The 9,498-nt window shown below is 45.0% G+C and overlaps 1 long non-coding RNA gene across 1 annotated transcript; it reads right to left on the reverse strand.

Moving 5' to 3' along the window:
• Positions 1–7,337: 7,337 nt before the first annotated feature.
• On the reverse strand, positions 7,338–8,011 carry LOC110014607. Its single transcript, XR_002289605.2, has 2 exons — positions 7,912–8,011; positions 7,338–7,793 (listed from the first exon to the last, which is right to left on the reverse strand). It is a non-coding gene; the product is annotated as an uncharacterized LOC110014607 (long non-coding RNA).
• Positions 8,012–9,498: the final 1,487 nt, after the last annotated feature.

Here is a 9,498-nt window from a genome sequence, read left to right on the forward strand (position 1 = left end):
TTCTGCGTGCGCTCTATTCCTTGATGACCCATCTGATTATGCACACTTTCAAGTACTGAGTCTTTCAAACATTCAGGCAAAAGAAGTTGTTGACACTCAAGTTTGTGATCATCCTCAATAACACGATATAACAATCCATCTACATCTATAATTCTTGACCACTGTCTGAGCAGGGAGATGACGGGTTTAGCTAAACTCCTCCTTTGCTGATAAGTGGGTTTTGTCTTCTGATCCCAAAACTGACAAAAGGACTTAATGGTTGGGTCTGTTTGTTGAAACTGCCTCAACTCCTCTTTTGAGTAACCTGGCAGAGTTGGCGTGTTACCTTGAAGATCTTTGTTCTCAACAACCTGCTCAGCAGCTGTAGCCCGCATCTCTCTAACCTGACAGCACTTGATACCTTCACACACTAAATCTGGGTCAAGGGATGTGCCTCTCTGAATCATGTTGCAAATGGATATACATCCATCAAACTCATCGTCACCATTTGTTTCCGGCTCCCCTGCTAACGGCTGCCTAGACAGTGCATCTGCTGCTGCGTTACATCTCCCAGGGCGATAACGAACGTCAAAGTCAAACGGGGCCAACTGTGCTATCCAGCGCTGTTCAACGGCGCCCAACCTTGCTGAGTCGAGATGACACAGGGGATTATTGTCTGTCATCACAGTAAATTTGGCCCCCAAAAGATAACCTCTGAACTTTTCAGATACAGCCCACTTTAAAGCGAGAAGCTCAAGCTTCATGCTGCTGTAATTCCGATCATTCTTCTCTGCACCTCTCAGTCTCCTACTGGCATATGCTATAACACGCTTCTCCCCATCTTGAATCTGATAGAGGACTGCTCCTAGTCCTAAACTGCTGGCGTCTGTCTCCAAGATAAATGGGAGGGAAAAGTTAGCATACCCAAGTAGAGGGGCACTGGTCAGTCTCTCTTTAAGCTCCTCAAAGGAATCTTGACATTCTGCAGTCCAAACACTTTTAAACAGATTTTTCGACCTAGACATGTTACTCTGATTCAGGCAGGTATTGACCGCATCATGTAAGGGACCTGCCAGTTGCGAAAAACCCTGCAAAAACCGGCGGTAGTAACTGCAAAAGCCCAAAAATGATCTCAACTCTTTAACGGAAGCTGGAACTGGCCATTGCTTAACCGCCGCCACCTTATCTGGATCTGTGCCTATTCCATCAGCGGAAATCTGGTGGCCCAGAAACCGCACGCTTGATTGGAGGAAATTACATTTTTCCACCTTCACCTTTAATCCTGTTTCCCTGAGCCTCTGAAACACAGTCTGTAACCGAGTCAAATGCCCATCGAACGTTGGTGAGTAGACCAAAATGTCATCCAAGTACACAAGCATGATCTGGAACACTAAGTCACTCATAGTAGCCTGCATGAGTCGTTGAAAAGTTGCTGGCCCATTGCAGACTCCAAAAGGCAGTCTAGTGTACTCAAATAGCCCAAAAGGTGTTATAAAGGCTGTTTTGTGCCTGTCATTCTCATGTACTGCAACCTGATGATAGCCACTAGCGAGATCGATGGTTGAGAAAAATTTTGCCCCGTGCAAAGCATCAAAGCACTCATCGATCCGAGGCAATGGAAAGGCATCGCGTCGGGTTTTGGCATTGAGGCGTCTGTAATCCACACACAGTCTCAAGCTGTTGTCTGCTTTTCGCACTAGTACAATCGGGGACGCATAAGCACTGGTACTTTCTTGGATTACCCCCTTCCTTAAAAGTTGTGCAATATGATCTTTGACCTCCTTGTACTGAGTGGGTGGTACCCGCCTGTAGGGCTGAGTAACTGGGACATCATCGGTTAAGTGAATTTCATGTTGTATCCTGTCAGCATAGCCAAGGTCCTCATCACTCAACGCGAACACATCAGTGTACTGAGAAATAAGTTTTGCCAGCCTGGTCTGCTGTTCCGTGGTGCCACCAATTTTCAGGTGATCCAACAACAGATGTGGTGCATCTTCCGAAACACTAGCCTCTTTCTGTTCTATCGTTACTTCCTCATGATCTGCAGAGATGCGATTGAAAGACACCTCAGCTGCTGGTTCAACACACTCCACTTTGGAAAGGATCCCCAGTCTAGTTTTCGGTGATAACCATAAGTCCTCTTCAGAGAGGTTCACCACTTGTACAGGAAACACACGTTTAGCAACGTCCACCAAGGTAGGGATCACAATCAGGCCACTGGGCATGGGTGTGTTCGTTGGCTCAAGCAACAGCAGCCCATGAGAGTGTTTTGTGCCCCTTTTAGCATACACGGTGGCTACCGAAGCTGCTGGCACATGGGTGGCATTTTTACTTGCCACCCTAGCTGCAGAAACTTTTTCTGCCCCATCATCCATTTGCAACTTTTGCAGCGTTTCTTTCCAAGCTGAATCTAACTGGCCTCCAAGTGTGGAGTCCAAACTGGCAATAGACAACTCTTTGCATCTCTTTATCACATTCATCCCTATAAGCAGTGGAGGATTATTTTTATCCAGCTGCTGGGTTTCATTTGTCATTGTGCTGACCCTATCTGAAACTAAACCGCTGTTCTGCATCCTCACCTGCTGCTTATCAGGATCCCTCACTACCAAAAATCCACACTCTGTAACAGTTAATCCCATAGTCTTCACATCTAACTCCACGTAACCTATGTAAGGAATAGGCAGTGAATTAGCAGCTGTTAGTTTAAGCCACTTGGCTGTGGGAATTATATCCTCATCCTCACCAAGCAGGTGCTGACGAAAAAATGACTCAGAAAGGGTGCTGACCTGACTTCCACTATCTAATATACATCTAGTCTTGACTCCACCCACCTCAACTTCAACTTCGGGACATGAGCCCACAGCACGTTCTAGGAATCTCTCTCGAGTAAGAATCTGAGAGCCTTTACTTCCACCTCGGATTGCCTGGCTCTTGGCAACCGAGGGTGTTAGTTTCCCTGGGCGGGTGTTTCAGAAGTGGTAGGTTGACTTCCCTTTTTGTGTGATCTGCACTCCCGAGCGATGTGTCCCACTCTGTTGCACTTAAAACAAATAGGTTTGCCATCATCCGTATACTGGAACTTTGTTTTTACTCTCTCATCTCTGTGGGAGCTTCCCCGGAAAACAACTCCTTCTCTAACCACATTAACCAACTCCCCTATAGCTTTGCCTTGTTCAGAGACCACTTTAAGAATATCATCTAATGTGGCAGTTGACCTCTCGGGTGTACTACGTGTAGGTTGGCTTCCATCGCTCCCATCATTGCCCAATATACTCCTGCTTTTTACAACTCTAGTGTTAATGGGCCTGTCCTCTGCTGACCATGAAATTGCTTCCTGGCGCACTTCGAAGAGCGAGGAATCTGGTTTGTCTCTAAGCATTCTGCGGAGCTCCCTTCTGAGTGCGGAATCTCTTATTCCTTCAACAAACTGGTCTCTGACTGCCATCTTTGCATCAAGAATTGCATCTGGTTTTTGTTTTAAAACTGAGCGAAGGATCTGTGACAGTGTTACGCCCCCTTTTATGTCTAGGGGTGCTAGGGGGGGCATAACATAAAAAAGTAAAGGTTTGACTAATAAATTAACTGTAACAAATACACCAAACGAATGTCTCCATAAAAATATAAGAACTTTATTTACAAATTAACAAACAACCAACAAGAACTAATAGTGAAGCTAAAAGGCTTCAGGGTGAACCCAGGCCAAAATAACAAACGAAACCCCAACTAACTGAAACATGTCATCTTACCTGTAAATGAAAGGAAAGGGAAATAAATGACAAAACTCTAACCTCCCTAACCTAACAAAAACAGGAGAAAACATGTTCTAAACAAAATGGCGGTTCACCCCTACAGCTTCACTTAAACAAATAACTATAAACCAAAAGACTAATCAGAGTGGGCACAGACAAAACAAACTACGAAGAACTAAGAATACAAAATACAAAAGTGCACAACTAAACAAGAGGTGAAATCAAAAACAAAATGGAGAAGAGGGCCAAGCTGCATTGGAGACTGTTGCAGCAAGGCTCCCCTCTCACGGTGTGGAGGTCCATGTGGTGGTTTTGAAAGGCTGCCTCCACCAGCTTGTCCAATTGGAGGCCACACCTACATGAACCACACCTGGGAATAATTAGACACAAACAGACACACAAAGATCCCCAAAAAACACAAGTCCCACTCTGATACAGAAATAATACAAAAAACACAGAACAGAACAAAACAAAACCAAATAAAACCAAATACGGCCACAGCCGTAACACCCCCCTACCCAAGATAAAACTTCTTTCCTGAAAGAAGTATTTACCCTGAGTGGAGCACACACACAAAGTGGTGGCTCTTACAGCACACCACACAAACACAAGATGTGCCACACAAACCTAAGGCACTACACAATACACACCACAGAAACTCGGGACGCGTACCCCTCTGGGCACGCGACCGTCAAACTCGGGGTGCGTGCCCCACAAGACACGCACCCGTCAACTCGGGGTGCGCGCCCCACAAGACACGCACCCGTCAACTCGGGGTGCGCGCCCCACAAGACACGCACCCGTCAACTCGGGGTGCGCGCCCCGCAAGACACGCACCCGTCAACTCGGGGTGCGCGCCCCGCAAGACACGCACCCGTCAACTCGGGCGCCCGCCCCGCAAGACACGCCCCCGTCAACTCGGGGTGCGCGCCCCACAAGACACGCACCCGTCAACTCGGGGTGCGCGCCCCACAAGACACGCACCCGTCAACTCGGGGTGCGCGCCCCGCAAGACACGCACCCGTCAACTCGGGGTGCGCGCCCCGCAAGACACGCACCCGTCAACTCGGGGTGCGCGCCCCGCAAGACACGCACCCGTCAACTCGGGGTGCGCGCCCCGCAAGACACGCACCCGTCAACTCGGGGCGCGCGCCCCGCAAGACACGCACCCGTCAACTCGGGGCGCGCGCCCCGCAAGACACGCACCCGTCAACTCGGGGTGCGTGCCCCGCAAGACACGCACCCGTCAACTCGGGGTGCGTGCCCCGCAGGACAAGCACCCGTCAACTCTAGTCACCAAAGACTAGTCACACAAAACAAACTCCAAATTAAAACAAAACAAATGTGTTTCAAACAAAATTCAACACAAGTTTGGTTAACAGTTTTTTTTTTTTTCTTCAAAATGCTGGCAATGTGCTTGAAGCACTACTTCCAATGTTTTTGGCCAGGCCAAAGACGCCACAATGCACTCAAACCAAGAGAGATGTTTTTACTCACAGACATGATGAGCAGTTGGACATCCTGTGTGGCAACCCCAGTCTGGAGCAATAGAGTTGGGTCTGGCCCCCTCCTTAACCGGCTACGGCAGCAGGAACCTCCGCACCTGCCTCCGCCCGAGCGGGGTTAGTAGCACTGGCAACATCTGCAGTTGCCTCCACTCCCACACCGTTGCCCACACCACCTCCAACCAATGCGTCCAGCCAAGGTCTGCCCGAGGGTTGGAGCACTCCTGCTCAGACAACTGCTCTTGGTCTCCAAAGAAACAGGCCAAACTTCAAATGCCAATGTTATGGCCAACAAACAAACAAAAAAAAAGTGGCCAACCAAGACTACGAAGTGAACCAAAAACTGTTAACCAAAGTCTCCATGCCAATCAAAACTGAACAAAATCCCACATAGAACAAATCACAAATGATGTGAACTGAAACGGTTTCAAACATCCCGGACGAGCCCCCAATTATGTTACGCCCCCTTTTATGTCTAGGGGTGCTAGGGGGGCATAACATAAAAAAGTAAAGGTTTGACTAATAAATTAACTGTAACAAATACACCAAACGAATGTCTCCATAAAAATATAAGAACTTTATTTACAAATTAACAAACAACCAACAAGAACTAATAGTGAAGCTAAAAGGCTTCAGGGTGAACCCAGGCCAAAATAACAAACGAAACCCCAACTAACTGAAACATGTCATCTTACCTGTAAATGAAAGGAAAGGGAAATAAATGACAAAACTCTAACCTCCCTAACCTAACAAAAACAGGAGAAAACATGTTCTAAACAAAATGGCGGTTCACCCCTACAGCTTCACTTAAACAAATAACTATAAACCAAAAGACTAATCAGAGTGGGCACAGACAAAACAAACTACGAAGAACTAAGAATACAAAATACAAAAGTGCACAACTAAACAAGAGGTGAAATCAAAAACAAAATGGAGAAGAGGGCCAAGCTGCATTGGAGACTGTTGCAGCAAGGCTCCCCTCTCACGGTGTGGAGGTCCATGTGGTGGTTTTGAAAGGCTGCCTCCACCAGCTTGTCCAATTGGAGGCCACACCTACATGAACCACACCTGGGAATAATTAGACACAAACAGACACACAAAGATCCCCAAAAAACACAAGTCCCACTCTGATACAGAAATAATACAAAAAACACAGAACAGAACAAAACAAAACCAAATAAAACCAAATACGGCCACAGCCGTAACAGACAGTGCGTGGGAATATTCAAAAAAATCTTCACCCTCTACCTGGTGGCGGCTGTAGAAAGTCTGTAAAAGTTGTGCTACACTGCGTTTCTCCCTGTAAGCATCCCTGAGTAAGTTGACAATTTCATCAGGTGCCTTAAACTCATCTTCTGTGCACAACTTGACCTCCTCCAGTGCTGACCCTCTAAGATGTGACATAATGAAATCCACCTGATCTTCCTCTCCCAGACCTCTAGCTCTAATAGCTCGCTGGATTTCATCTAAAAATTCATCAACAGAGCGGCCATCGGACTGTTGAATCACCACTAAACGGCTGAATAGGGCGTTCCCTAGGCAAGTAAATGTATGATCGGTTTGTTCCATTACTCAGAGCGGCTATCTGAGCCATAGCCTGGTCATGCTTACAACTTAGTTCTGATAACTGCGTCTGCAGTACAGTGACAGGGTCTATTTCTGAGTCTATGTTGGAGACTGGCTCATTCTCACTGCCTTCCTGCAACATGGCTGAATGTGTTCGAGCGAAGGTCAACAGCTGGATGTCAGGTGTTACTCAGATGCAGGTCCAGATGTGTTGGTCCGATGACTCTTCCTCGTCCCAGGATGAGCTGTCGTCTACCGGGCTGCAGGAAGTTGATCTCCGGTGATGTGGTCACTCCCACGACGATCCTGCCAGGTCTCCGGTGCTGTGGTCACTCCCACGACGATCCTGCCAGGTCTCCGGTGCTGTGGTCACTCCCACGACGATCCTGCCAGGTCTCCGGTGCTGTGGTCACTCCCACGACGATCCTGCCAGGTCTCCGTTGGTGTGATCAATCCCACGACAATCCTTTTAATGGTTTCCTCCTCACCAGGCACTTAAGCTGGTGCAACTATAGTTATTCTGTGTACTCTTTACAAATTTTTTTTTTTTTTTTTTTATATGTTTTTTATTATATTGAAAAAACTCCTGAGTTTCTAATTTTGCAGAACCCCACTCCTGGTACCAAATTGTGTAGCCTGGCGAATTCAAGCCTGCACAGGACACAAAACTGTCTTTGGGTTCTTTATTCCAAAACAAAAATGTAACTCAGGATTTCAGATTTAAAAAAAAAAATGGTAATCAGGAAGATAAAAAAAACAAAAACAAAATGTGGATCTATTATGCCATCTAGATGCTTCTTTTAGCCAGTCACTTTCCGATCTTCCAAAATCACGAAAGAAAACAAGTGTAAACAAAACAAAAATGGAGAAAAAGATCAAATTTAAGAAAAAGAGTACACAAGAATAACTACAGCAGGTGCTCTGTGGCCCGAACTGTAACAGGAATGACGGCAAAGTTGATCACCAGTCACAACATTGGCTCCGTCGAGCACTGCTGTAAAACACACGTAAAATGCAGCGACAATTGTACAAATCAAATTACTAATTTCATCAAATTTCTTAAAACAGAATACTTTTACAACAATTACAGTAAACACAACTTCTTTTTTTACCTTTTTATGTTTGTTTACCCTCTTAACGACTCTTCACGCCAGGTTTCAAGCGCCTTTAATCCGCAGATCAAAACAACCGTCAAACAACTGTCAAATAACGGTCCCAGAACACACCACCTCCTCACTGAACTGTTCACCGAAAACCCAGGAAGCGCCCTCTAGTGGCACAACCGTGTACCTACACCTTCTCCACCTGGCTACATTCCGTGATGAGGCGAGCCCAGTTGAGACAATTTAAGTTGTGAAAAGACGACAAAACAGTACTTTTGAGTTATTTATAATTTTTTTTTGACACTTCGAAACATGAATGTATTTTATTTGATGTATTTTGGGTATATTTTGTGTGAAAATAAGCTAATTTTGCAAGTAGAGTTGGATGTATGAAAAAGAAAAAAGATCAGCCGCCATTTTAAGTTCTAAAGAGTCACGTAGCCTTCTAGTGCGGCTCCGCTTTCATTTTGGAGTGGTTTTATTTTGCATATGGACTAAAATTATTTTTATGGCCTGTCCTGCAGGCCAGGTTTTGATTCCCCCCGAGAGTAATTGGGAGATGGTTCCGGACCGGATCGTTCTGGACTTCTCCTGATCCATGGATGGCGAGCCTACCCAAGGAGCACAATAATCCGGACTGCCTGTAGAGCATCACGTGGTCCTTTACTTTTCCTCACTACTACAAAATCTCTGCCAAGGTCGCGGTAGGAGATTGAACACTAACTGTGGATCCAATACACTTTAAAGGAGCACTACCAAAAACTGGATACATCTGCTAACAAACTTTAAAGGGTTTTGCTAAGCAATTGGACATTTAGAAAAACAGTTCTTTGTTTGCTTTGCATATTGAATTGTCTTTTGTTTGATATCTGATATTTTGTAACTTTTAAAGGATACTTTTGGTGTAAATTTAAAGTGACAAAACTGATTTTAAAAAAAGTGAAAAGGGTAAATAAAGTGAACTCAAAAGAAAGCTTAAAACTAAATTTAAGTTAAATAAATTTAGTTCTGTAACTAAAATCCCTTTAAACTAAATGACCGTCATCTTTAATTAAAATAGATTGAAACTGAAATTAACTTGAACAAAACCTTTTATTTGAACTTAACTGAAAAAGTAAAGGAACAAAACAACATAAAGGGTGTTTAAGAGGTGTCTTAACATTACTTAAGAACCATATTTGTATGTTTATTGTTGTTTGTCAATTGTTCAGTAAACTGCCGGCTTTTTCTTTTCCATTCTACCTTTATATTGATTCTTGGCTCTTTTATTCAATACACACCACTCCGTGCGAACCTATATCTGGTCCAGTAGCTTGACTACCTCTGCCTAATAGCATAGGTGCTACAAATTCTTGGCGAGCCAGCCAGGAGTGGTTCGTATATAATTTTCAGAGCTCAAATTTGACTAAGAACTGAACAAAAAATGGAAGCCGTGCAACGAAGTAATGTTAAGATACCAAACTCACTTCTTATTACTGGTTTAACTGACACTGAATCTGATGAAAGCTTTTTGACTTCCTCAAACAATATGGTCCATTCAGACAATGGTACCTGTAGATCCCCCGTGTCCAGAAAAGGGCAAGCAGTCCTTTCTTG

Source organism: Oryzias latipes, chromosome 1, assembly GCF_002234675.1.
Source record: "Oryzias latipes chromosome 1, ASM223467v1".
NCBI lineage: Eukaryota > Metazoa > Chordata > Actinopteri > Beloniformes > Adrianichthyidae > Oryzias > Oryzias latipes.